Here is a 13,798-nt window from a genome sequence, read left to right on the forward strand (position 1 = left end):
AGTGGTATTCTTACCTGAAAAAAAAACAGTAAAAATACTGGTTTTTAGGTAAGCTTACCAGTCTGTATTGGTAAAATTACCAATAATCGGTAAAAAAGTGAGATGGTAAAGGTACCAACGGACCTTGGTAAAAACGCCGAAATTTTTTTTTCAGTGTTCAAGTATGCTTAGCTGATCGTGACCCACCACAGTTGGGGTACACAATTATCACTATATTGTAGCATACTGCACAATTTTTCCAACACTTCATCGACACTATGAACACTTTTTTTTACAAATTCAATTTTTTTCAAAAACCGATTATGACTTACTTTTTTATTATTCTTTACGCACAATGGCCATTTCGGGCAGGCCGCCCACCTTCAAGTGACTGAATACCTGAAGGTGTCAGGTGTCAGGGCGAGGGTGCCTCATATGTATTCAGTCACCTGAAGATGGGCGGCCTGCCCGAAATGGCCATTAAGCGTAAAGAATAATAAATAAGTGAGTCATCTAAGTATAATCGGTTTTTGAAAAAAAAAAAAAAAATTAAATTGTTAGGGGTTATCCCTTAAAATTGTGGTATTACCCTAAATTTTTGGATGATATGGGCATTTTCCGATTCCTTTATTGTGATAGCACCGCAACTCAAGTCGGGGTAGTACCGCAAAAAGGTTAGTACCCTAATCTATTGTAGTGCTATCACTACTAATCGGGGTACTACCACGATTACATTAACTGGGTATGCCCATACCATCTAGCAACCCGTTATACCTATTTTTTCCGTAGAAAGATACTTTCCGTAAAAATATTATTCCTAAAAAAATCTTATTTTCGTAGTCTTTGTTGACCACTTTTCAAAGATAATTTTGCTTCATTTGTTTTAAAGAAATAAAAATCACTAGGTACTAATAGGACAGTCATTCAACCTGAGTTAAAGTAGTAACAGATGCATAAGATGAATCTCTGTAGAACTGGACGATAGTTTTTAAGGGATTTCTACAAAATTTCAAACTGATTTAACTGCTGCAGGCATTTCTTGCCTTAATCGCCCTCAATTACGTGACTGCCGCGAAAGGTTTGAGTCCTCAACAATTGTCCTCTTCGCCCTGACATTTAGGCTAAAAATTTTCCCCCGAACTTTAGTAAATTCCCCAAAATTGTCAGCCCTGCAAGCACCCCGAGCTGATATTTTCATAAAAGCCCTTAGGTCACAAAAAGCCCGACAGAGGATCTTCGACCATCATCGTCCTGAAAACCGATATAGGAAGCCTACGGCCATCCGCACTATGGTCCGAATAGCCGGTTTAAGCGGCATTAAATCAGATACGTATGTTTAAACCTCGCAATATGAGTTTTCAGGGGTTTTTAGGGTCGCTGAGTGCAAAAATGCTAATATTCTTCAGGAAAAATCCATTTTTAACATTTTTATACTTTATATAACTGTGGTAATAATTTGTTCACAAACCTTAAATTGAGGTTGCAAGTTCGAGTTGAAGCGGTGGAGCAGTTGGCATCGCGTCTCACTCATTTTCTTGATGTCCCGGGTTCGATTCCCGGTAGAATTTTTTTTTTTTTTTTATAAGTTTAAAATTAATTTTACATTGGATGGACTATAAAGAAGCTAAAAGTAGAGCCTCGTCAAACACTACTATCAAGGGAACTTGAAAAAGACAGCTCAGGATAATACTTCTACGTTTCATGGCTCTAGAGGCCTACTTTCAAGTCCCACCGATCAGCCGTTTGAACTTGTTTTCGTCAGCCAAGCGAAACTTAAGCTTAAATATATCCATTTTGATAGATTATTTGTTTGAAACATGGGTAAACGTAAAAAAAAAAACGTTTACGGGACCTCAAAGTGGCTTCCTAAGACAATTTCATTGCTCGGGAGCCTTACTTTCAAGTCCCACCGATCAACCGTTTAGACTTGTTTTCGTCTGCCAGGCTAAACTTATGCTAACATATATCTACACTAATAGATTATATGTTTGAAACACTTAAAACGTCAAAAAAAAAACTTTTACGGGGCCTCAAAGTAGCCTCTCGAGGCGATTCTTTGCTGTTCTTGAGCACAAAGTTTCAATTGGTCCCGATCAACCCCATCAACTCGTATTATTCTGCCTGGGCAGATTTAGGCTCTAATGCATTCGATTTGCTAGAATATGACAATGGAACATGATAAAAGTCATCGTCAATGGCATATGATAGCTAATTGTAGTAAGTGATAAGAAACGCGAAAACGTCATTTTTCATGAGAAATAACTTGAGGCTATGGTGGACTATGGTTCAGCCATTAGACTTGAAGGTAGTCTAGAGTCATGACAATAACTTCCGAGTAAAATTACGAGGTGCTCAGAGGTGCTAAGTATATTTTTTGGGTCCTACTTCTGCGATTTTATTGATAAAACTGACTATGTCTAAGGGTTAATCTAGAGCATTAGATATGATAAAAAAAAAAAAGTTTCAGCATAAAACATTATAAACTTATCTTATATTTTGTGAATCAAGTGCCCAAACACTTTCAGGTACGGTGAAACGACGAAAACAAGCCCTTAAACACAGCACTGCCGCTCGGTAACTGGAATCGCACTCATAAAGTGCTCTGCGCGCCGCACTTCCCAGGCTTGTCACATCTTTATTAGTGCTTTAATCGAAGTGAAATTTTACAGGAGTCTTCTCTACAGTATGTACTATCGATCTACCTCTTAAAATCTAACTTTTTCCAAACTTCACTTTTTCGATTTATTGCCGCTTAAACCGGCTATTCGGACCATAGTGATCCGCTTCCTCGAATCGGCCGGTTTTTATTAACTGTGAGGTTTAATTCACTTTACGCTTCAACTTGAAAGCTCATCGTTTCTAAGCTTCGCTGACCAGGCGATCAGAGGGGGGGGAGAGGTAAAAAACGAAGGGATTCGCACGCTGGATATTTTTTACGTATCCCTTTTTTCATCCCGTCCTCTCAAGTCCCGGTGCCGGGTGCCCCCCCCCCCCCCCTCTTTGTTTTTGTTCATTAGTTTCGCTCCGGCTTCCTTCTTTGATTTAGCTAATAATGAAATCCGTGCAGAGGCGGAACTCGAAACTCTGGATTAATACGGATACTTTCATTTAATTTCGTTATACCCCTCGCTCATGGCGAATTTGCACATCGGCCGTGAAACTGCAGAAACGCGTATCTTGGTTTGCGGCGTCGCAGACTTCCTCCGCCGCACTTTATTTTCGGAATAAAACAACTACTCAGCGACATTTCTTGAAAACTTTGGTGATTTTTCTGCTTTGTGCGAAGAATTTTCGGAGGGAAGTTCAAGCCGTAATGTTGGTTATGTCTCTTTTGGAATGATCAAGTGGTAGCGGAGATTTTGAAACAACGCAATGGATACACGCGTTTTTGCAGTTTTACCGTCGACATATTTCCAGCGGCTCGCTTCCATGCTGTCCGGGGAATTTTTTCATATGTGACTGTCCATGCGAAAAGGGGGCTCTAAGTGCTTACCTTTCAATAATAAATCATCACCAACTTTCAAGGATACTTGAAGATATATACAAAGATCATCAAACGACTAAGTACCGATGAGTGAAGAAATTTGAAATTTTCTCTTTGCCGGGAGACTTACTTATTCTGATAAGTAAGTTCCAGGTCCAGAAGCAGTGTAGGTACGGGCCCCATGACAATAACTCTGAAGATGATAGATAATGTCTCAACTTTACGCGGGTGCTGACAAATTCAGTGCTGATGCATTAGGAATCGTTCGTGAAAAATACATGACCCTGAAAATCGGATTTCCTGACTACTCTCCTACCCCTAATCACGCACCCGTGGAAATAACAAGGATTTGGGAAACTATTGGTGCATGCGTTGTTTTTAAACTGAGCCGGACATTGTAGTTCCAAATTGCAATATGGGGGAACTATTTACTCCTATATTGCAATTTGTTGGGGGAACAATCCTCCCTAAGTTTCTCTTACACATTGAGTCAATGAGTGACATCCAATAAAGCTTCACCGATTGGATGTCGTGCTATTCAGTATTAATGTTGCCATACGTCATGAATGAATTTCTTACGAAAATTCGTGGAATACGATACTTATTGCTTCTTGAAGACACTGCTTGTGTAGCAGCGCAATGTATGGTGGATCTCGTCTCTTGATCACTTACGGGTCGTTCATACAATACATGACGCTCTAGAGGGGTGGTTGAGGAGAACGTTACGGCGTATTGCTTTCACTTGTTAAAAAATGGAACCTACATCACAAATGCTGTAAGTACAAAGCAGGGCCGGATTTTCCTACTTGCCGCCCATGAGCCGCCTGTATTTTGCCGCCCCCTTCTCATTCGTTTTGAAACATCAATAAAAACCATCAAGTGAACGGGCTAGCGGGGGAGGGGTGCATAAGACGCGTTTACTCGTGTTGGACACATTTTTTGGGAAAGCACTGTTAACACTACTTGCAAAAGGTCACGGAACTTTGCGCGAAAGTCAAGTTTCGTAAACCTATCTCTAATGGACAAGGCCTTCCATTCATGAGAAATGAACGAAGAACAAACACAAAATTTGGTTTAATGATTTTAACTTCCGCCACCGCGCCGACCGCACCGTGTTTGGCGCAATGCGAGAAGTATTCACGCAGTCTTGTAGGCGCTATGCGTTTCACGCTGACCGCGCTGTGTTTGCCGCAATGCATGAAGTATTCATGCATTCTTGTGGGCGCTATCCGTTTCACGCTGACCACAATAACCGCACTGTGTTTGATGCAATGCGTGAAGTATTCGTGCAGTCTTGTAGGCGCTAATATGTGTTACATGCCGATCGCCGCGCCGCGCCGAAGGCTCCTCCTTTTCATCTCAAGTCCTCGCTATCATTTCTCTCTGAGTCGCGCCGTTCCAGGCCAAATTGCGTGTTTGGTTTCTCTCTTAACTCGACTTATTGAAGGTGCTGTCTCTTGTATCACTGGGAGACGACAAAATTAGAAAATACTATACTCTCAGGAAATGAGAGATTTTGTCGCCTTTTCTCGTTTGTAATTTTGTTCTTATAAATCAGATTTTTTTTTTTATACACACACTTAAACAATTGCAAATTTTTGCCGCCCCTTAGATCTGCCGCCATGGGCCGCGGCCCATGTGGCCACCCCCTTAATCCGGCCCTGGTACAAAGAGGGGCAGGGGGTGCTAAAAAATCTAAAATTCAGCGTTACGTATTGCAAGAACGGCAGAAGAGGAAAGCTAGGGTAGGCACTCAGAAAACCGATATAGTGCCGGTCTGGCTCAAAAACTCTTGGGATGAGGATACGTTTTCGGGGCCCGGCTCGGGCCCCCAAAACCAACCAGAAGTCCTCCTTTATGTGGATTTATCAAGTTTTGGGGGCCCCCACCAGTCGTGCGAAGGGCTCCTGGGCCACCCATCAGAATTTCTGGGGTGCTAAAGCACCCTATCACCCCTGACAAGACCGCCCCTGGACCCAACTTTTAAGAGGAGGAAGAACTTCCTCCTAGACGAATTGATTGAACTATAAATAAATTGACCGAATTTTTGGTGGTAAAATTATAATGATGTGATCATAGTTTTGCAGCCAAGAAAGGAATGCCGTCACTTTATTTATAAGCGGTTCAAACATTTTGTCTTTCAGGAAGTTTTTTCCTCCACCTGAAAAATCGGTTCTCTGCATCGCTATTTTCTTTCCTTTTTTTAGGCTACAGGAAAGGACAATTGTCTCATTTTTCAAACCCGGAAAAAGAAGCGTCGCCGAGGAGATTCCACTCGCGGCTCGAGTCTGAAAGAAGCTTGGCGGGGCCGCCGCACAGTGGACCGAGGCAATAGGAGAGGTCGGACAAAATTTGGAAACTTTAAATGCTTTTAACTCCGTTCATACAAGACTTTGAAGTTCTAAAAGTGGTTCCATTGGTTTCCTCGTGAAATTATCTTCAAACAGCACCCCTTTGAGTTTACAATGTGAGTAAATATACATCAAAATTTGCAGTTTTAGTCAAAAATATCATGTCCGACCTCTCTAATGGAGAATTTGCACGCAATTTTTTTATTGCTTCATCTGAAAGTGCCTAATGAGCTGAGTTCGCAATATTTTTCATAATTTTTTTCTGACATGGGAAATTGGAGAAAAATTGATTTAAAAGTGAGAAAATGCGCCGCCTTGTGACGTCATCTGGCGGCATTTCCCATTTAAACACATGTATTTTAGCAGAATCGGTTATTTTGTCATATCTCCTCTAATAATCGCTCAATTTATGAATCAAGGGTATCTTCGTGTTCAGTTCACTCAGAGGATTCCACTTAAACAGGAAATTCATCAAATTTCAGACCCTTGCAAATTCTCCATTGGCTCGATCCACCGTGCGCCGCGCCGCGTGCGCGTTCCCGCCAACTCCAGCTCCAGCGCCCGAGCGCGCGAGGAGCGAGGACCGATTTCTCCCGAGAGTTCGAGGTTAGCCAGGTCCGTGATACATTTCTACGAGCCACCGTGCCGCGCGGCCACAATCCACAATCCTAACAGCCACGACAACAAGCTCCACACCGAACTTTCTACCACGGCTTACCTACGATTTTTTTTTACTTTTTGTTCCGTTTTAATTTTCCTCAAGCTCACGTCGGTCTGAAGGAGGTAGAGAGATGCGAGGTTCAGCGAGGTTCTGAGATTTCCTAGAGTCCCTTCATACTGAGAGTAAAGACGGTGCGAATCCATTTCTGATTGGTTCCCGTATTTTAGGCCTTCACAGTGCCACAAACGGGAATGAAGATTACGTTTTCACCGATTGCAAAGATCATTAATTGGATTGGACCGGGGAATTGGAGGAACGGCAAGGAACAAACGGAATGAGAGAGGGATCGGAGCGGAGCCAGGAATTCGGGAATGAAGCGATCAAAGACAGGGCCGGATTAAGGGGGTGGCCGCGTGGGCCGCGGCCCATGGCGGCAAAAGGTAGGGGGCGGCAAATTTTGCAATCTTTTTGAATGTAGGTACCAAAATAAGAGAGGAAAAATCGGACTCAGAAAATAAATTACAAACGAGAAGAGCCGACAAAATCTCTCATTTCCTGAGAGTAAACGTATAGTAATCTCTAATTTTGTCGTCTTTCGGTGATACAAGAGACAATACCTTTAATTAGTCGAGTTAAGAGAGAAACCAAACACGCAATTTGACTCGGAACCGAGCGGCGCGGCCGGCGGTCGGCATGAAACGCGCATAGCGCCTACAAGACTGCAAGAATACTCCACGCATTGCTCCAACACAGTGCGGTCGGCGCGGTGGCGGCGGAATGAAATCTACTCTTCAACGCACACTTTGCGTAGTCCACATCGCGCTATTTTAAATTTACCGCCTTTGCGGGCAGTTTCTGTTGGTCATCAGTAATCAGCAGTGTCAGCAGAGACACGTGAGAGTGGGGACGATCTAGCAGGGTTACTGCTTACTAGACTCTGCGGTTGCTTAGAGGGTCACGGGCAGGTTTCTTGTACGGATAGGCGGATCCAGACACTTCGCAAAGGGGAGGGGGGGCGTAAAGGCTCGCCCCCCAGAAAATTTTCGAAATTTAAAGCAACTGGTATGCAGTTTAATGCAATTTCCTCATGTAAAATTACCAAATACAAGCGCCCTCCCTTCGCCTTGACGTACGGCCCCCCAGTGTGCGCACCCCCGCCCCTTTGATTCGCTTATGCTTGCAGAGGCCCCCGAAATTTGAAAAAGCCACAGAAAGGAGGACCTTAGGTTAGTTAGAGGGAGGCCCAGCTGGGCCCAGTCGAGAGAAAGGGGCCTTGAAAACGTATCCGCACCCCGAGAACTTACGAGCCGGATCGATTCTGCTTAAGAGAACCTAACCTAAATAAACAAACATTCTCGCAAAAAAAAAAATTCCCGCTTGTGATTTCAATCATTTTCAAGTGTTTGTTTCCTCTTTCTTTTTCGACAAAATAAATCAGTAAATCAATTGAAATCATACCCAATGCACGCTCTTGATAGTTAGCGAGATTGTTTGGTTTATTCAGGTTGTAGGCTTTCTTGCGTCTCTCTGTCAGCAGACCTGCAGATTGCCGGCCGCCGAGAAAAACTACCTGCGGACGCAAGAAATTTAAAAACAAAAACAAAAAAAACAAAAAAAAAATGTTACAAACTACGCAGTTTGCGCGATTAGGATGGTTTTAGAAATTTTTGATGTGCTCAATGTGATTTCCATGAGATTATACCTGTCATTCGGGTACTTGTTAGTTAAGCGTATCTCCTATGTGACTCTCTGACAAACCGCAGATTTCACAAGTAAAGACAGTGTGGCGTCTCCCAAATAATTTATCTCCGGTCAAAACTCAAGAGGGCGGTTTCAGGGACATTATATCAGCTTTTGCAATGCTCAAAGACGAATTTCAGCGACATCTTTGGATAGAAAACTATATATAATCTCTGAGAGTAGGCCGGCATGAATTGCGCCGAGGCTTCAGATAAAACTTATCTGAAGCGATTTGACTCATCGCCTGTTAAGCCTCTCGAGCTTATATCGCGGCTCTGTCGGAGGAGAGGCTTTAACTCTATTCCTCTTAGGTCCTGAATAACATAGAGATAAGTGTACATCGAGGCTCAACTCAAAATTTACTAGCGCGCTTTTGGCGCGAGAGCGATGATTTAAGTCGCTCCACTCCCTGAATGCACGTAATCTAAAGAAAATTTCCCGTTTGTAATCAGCACTCCAGACTACTGTGACCTACGAGAGGCATCATATCGCTCTGCAAAAACCGCTTTAAAAATGCGAAATAGCTCATCGAGCTCACGCATCGTAATGGTCATCACCGTTGGGGGCATCTAGAGTACCTATATTGAGAGAGTATGGCCACTGGGGTTACCACCTCTGATTGGCTAAGCCATCTTAGGCTAAATGGAGCCCTTAGAACCCAAAAATGGCGGACGCCATAAATTAATGTAATGCAAAATGACTCAAAATGTAGTTTTCTTTGCTTATCGTAACGAGAAATTTACCCAAATGCACTATTGCGACTTACATACATATTTTTAAGACTAATCGTGTGCAATTTTTGAGAAAAATTATCTTAGATGTAGTAAGGTTGGCAGCAAGTGCGGTTGGTGATAACCGTCAAAAGTTGGCAATGACCCCCCTCCCATCCACAAAAACCAAAACAAAGCACCGCCATTTTTGGGTCCTAAGCCTCTCCATGGGGCTCAGTGGCCATACTCTCTCAATATAGGTACTCTAGGGGCATCTGCGGACCAGTGGCGTGGCGTGAATTGCGATGTATCGATTGATATGCCATTTAAACCTATGGCAAAGAATCGATACTTAAGGTGTTCGCTGCGAACACCCTGTTTATCGATCCTTTTCCATAGGTTTAAATGACATTACAATCGATATATCGCAAATCACGCCACGCCACTGCTGCGGACAATTCCGGCTGCGCGTCGGTCGTTGAATTCTTTTATCAAATAAATCCCTATCTCAGCAATGCTATTTATCGATTGAGATATTCTACATCGATTCAATAATCTAGGCATAGGGGGAGATTCAGGGCTGCGTCTCTATAAATCAACATAATCGAAATCAACTACCTATTTATACCTACCAAGAAAGTCGGTCACGTTCTTTACCTATTCTTCGACATTTCCGCCATTTTCTTCGATTGCTTAAGCTGAAGGGATGAAAAATTAGTGGCAACGGAATTAAGTTTAACCGCCTTTCTCGCCTCCTTCGGTGAAGATTGTGAGGAGATAACGGATCCCCAACTTTTGGAATCTGTTAAAAAAATTCTTCGACGTTTTTTGCTATCTCTAGTTTTTGAGAAAATTATCGACATACTTGTTTCTTCAACACTGACAAAAATTTACAGGCTACAGGGACGTACTGTCCGTTCCAGGCTCAGCGGCCGAAAGTTCCAGGTGCTTGGAGCCGTGGCTTTGACTGATCCGCGTGCTCCGCCCGGAACTGTCGGCCCCTGAGCCCGGAACGCGGACGGTACATCTATGTGCATATGACCCGTAAGCACGGCTTCCACAGCCGGAGTTTTTTTCAGTGAATTTCCCTTGCTTCTAGTAACACTGCCTCCAGTAGATACGCATCATAAAATGCGTTTATCCCCTCTGGGTCCAGTTGATATTGACGTAGGAATCATATCTTAGCGTCTTGCGTGTCCGCAAAAGAACTCCCCCTCTCACTTATACTCTGTACTCGTCAGTTTCCGGCCCCCTCTTTTTAGGTTTGTGTAACGTGGGTCTGAGCCTACCCTGGAGAATTGCGTCTTTTTTCAATAATAGTTTTCAAACTTACAGGGCCGGATTAAGGGGGTGGCCACATGGGCCGGGGCCCATGGCGGCAAATTTAGGGGGCGTCAAATTTTGCAATTTTTTTAAATGTTGCTATAAAGAAAAATCGGATACAGACAAAAAATTACAAACGAATAAAGGTGACAAAATCTCTCATTTCCTGAGAGTAAATCTCTAATTTTGTCGTCTTTCTGTGATACAATAGACAGCACCTTTAATTAGTCGAGTTAAGACTAAGAGAGAAACCGAACACGGTATTTGGCCTGGAACGGCGCGGCGCAGAGAGCAATGATGAGAGAACTTGAAATGAAAAGGAGAAACCCTCGGCGCTGCGCGGCGCGGCGGCGGTCGGCATATAACACATATTAGCGCCTACAAGACTGCCCGAATACTTCACGCATTGCGTCAAAGACAGTGCGGTCGCTGCGGTCAGCAGCGGACGGCGTGAATAGCATAGCGCCTACAAAACTGCATGAATACTTCACGCATTGCGTCAAAGATAGTGCGTGCAGCAGCGGTCGGCGTGAAACACATAGCGCATACAAGACTGTTTAGGTACTTCACGCAGTGCGCCAAACACAGTGCGGTCAGCGCGGCGCGGCGGCGGAAGTTAAAATTATTAAACCACATTTATGTTTGTTCCTTTATAGTATTTTCGTTCATTTCATATAAATGGAAGGCCTTGTCCACACAGAGATAGGTTTACGGAACTTAACTTTTGCGCCAAGTTCCGTGAAATTTTGCTAGTAATGTTGACAGGGCTTTTGCAAAAAATGTGTCCAACACGAGCAAAGGCGTATTATGCGCCCCTCGCCCTCCGGCACGTTCACTTGATGGTTTTTATTGATGTTTCAAAACGAATGAGAAGGGAGCGGCAAAATACAGGCGGCCCATGGGCGGCAAGTAAGTAAATCCGACCCTGCAAACCTATCGAAATATTTTCACACACACTTCGCATATATACACTTCGTACCTACATATGATTTTGTGATCCAAAACTACTTTTCCAACCTGTTTTTCACCCAAAACTAGACAATGTTTCATACCTTACCGTCACTCACGCGTTATTACGGGGTTGTTCCCATTCTCGCATATCACGAGACGTAATTCATGATCAGGCTCCTATAATACCTTTATTTAAATCATCATGTTACTTCAGACCGCTCTGGTTGGTAGATCAAACATGCTGTCAACTAATGAAAAGTCTAAATATTGACCTTTGCCATTTTACACGGGCGGTTGCGTGCGATCGCGGCTTTCGACGGATTTTCGCGGGTCCTCGCACCTGTTTTGCGTCATCAAAATATCTAATTCATCCGCTTTTCTTTTAGCTCCTCGTGTCCCTGTCCATCGTTCCTGTGCGGATAGTGCCAGTGGAGGATCCGCGTAGAGTGACTAAAGGAGACGGTCATTTGGGACAATTCCCGCCTCCCAGAGGACAGTGAAATCTGAAATATCGGAGGAAAAAACTCCCATGGATAAAAATGTGCGCCCATTCAGCATTTTGACTTCCGTCGATGAATGTTGACGGATTTTACACCGATTTATTTTTCTTCAGTGACGACGCGTAAGATGAAACTTGGGAGGGGGGGTGTCCATCGGTCGAGGGGGGGGGAGGGGGGTGTTCATCGGTCGAGGGAGTCCTCCGAAGGAAAATGTTTGAAACCTGGGCACCTCCAGGGCGCAATTTTCTGTTATTTTCACCGTAAAAGATCACCCAAAAAGAAATATAAAAATAATCAGGAATTAGAAAACCGTCCTTGCCTGATACTCGCGCCGATACGGTTTATCTAGAACGGTAGCGAAAAAGGCAAGAATATACGCCAAGACAGATAAATCAACTGAGCAGTGTTTTTCTAACTTCGACGAAATAACTATATTTTGGCGACCACATTACTAATTAGGACGTATGTACGCTGAAAGGAAAGTTCTTTTTTTGCATAATTACGTTCATATGGTCTCTCCATAAAAAAGAAATATTTCAGTGCGCACTTGATTTTTCAAATTGGGTACATAGTACTTTCTCTCCTTATAGCTGTTCCTTCTTTCCTAGGATCTCTTCTCTTTTTTTAATCAAAGAGGAAGGCGTTGCCACCATGGCTCCCTCCAAAACTGTCTATGTTCCCAGCGGGCTGATTATTGAAACTGATAGACTAAGCAATAGACAAAGAAGACAAAAATGATATGGAGAGATCCTATTGGTGGAGGCGGGTGGTTGCAATGGACGAATTACGTAGGTAATAGACTAACTAACAGCAACCCACGAGAGATCCGATAGTTAGTCCATCATTTACCCCCTTAGTCTATAAGAACCACCCATTTCAACCAATAGGATCGCTTTATACCCCTATGTCTTCTTTGTCTATAGCTTTGTCTATCAATTTCAATAATCGGCCCGCAGGCAAGGTAAGAACGTCCAGGATCTGGACGGTTGGCGCGACATGCAAACTGGAAGAAAGAAGTAGCCGGCCGCGTTATTAGTTAGCGCGGTGACTCGGGGACTCGGAGTCCTGGGGCCGCGCTGGGGTGAATCGGAATCCAACTCGGCGACGGCAACGGCAGCGCGAGCGAGCACTGCGCAAAAACAGCAAAACTGCCGCGGAAATCCGCCGAAGATACGCGGTTTTAACCTAGCACGGCGGAGCAGACTGACAGACTACTTGCTCAGCCAAATGCCAAGGCAACCAGCACCGAGCTGCTTCGCACAGTGGAAACTAAGAATGGCTGGATGACAGAGGCGTCATTTCCGGCTGTTCTTGTGTGAGGGGGAGGGGGAGGGGGGAGGGGGGAGGGGGGGAGGGGGGGAGGGGGGGCTCAGAACAAAAATCTTGAAAATGCCTAAATTTAATTCTAAGGAGGGGTTATTTCTAAAATCCATTGGGAGAGCAATCATCCACCCTTCTGCCCTCCCCGACTGACGCCTCTGCTGGATGAACTTGTTTTATTTGTTCACGGAGAGAAGGTTTCATGATCACAGAGAGGAAAGAATCGTTGCCCTCACGGTGTTCTTAGTGATTTCCAGTCTCTAGTCATAGCAGATTTCTATTTGATAACGGATCCTATAAGGTGGATCGAGAGATAGCTCAAGTGGAGAGGGCGTTTGGCAATGTGGAATAGGGGGAGGACAGCCCCAGACGAACAGGGCGGATCTAGGGATCCCGGGAAATTTTTCGACAAGAGAGTCCTTTGGATCGAATTTTAGGCAATCTTAGGATGAGTTCGGGGAGTTCCACGGTGGATAAATACCTCCTGACTATCCTGCGGATAATCCATCTGGACCCCCTTCCTCCATAGAGCGTTACGTATGAATGAAGTATCTAGAGACTGTATATACATAGGGACCGCGCGCGTAAACAAACCCCCCCCCCCCCCCCCCCCCACGGTGTGAAGGTACTTGCGGCAGTCAACGGGTGATGACTGCTGACGATAGCGTTCAGCGATTCCTTCAGTAGTCCATGCCTGTATGTAATAGTCGCTATTACGACGCGCTGGGGCGCTCTGCGACGCCTACCCGCCACAGGAATCTGTCATGCTAGAGATCCTC

The sequence above is a fragment of the Bemisia tabaci genome, chromosome 10 (assembly GCF_918797505.1).
Source record: "Bemisia tabaci chromosome 10, PGI_BMITA_v3".
NCBI lineage: Eukaryota > Metazoa > Arthropoda > Insecta > Hemiptera > Aleyrodidae > Bemisia > Bemisia tabaci.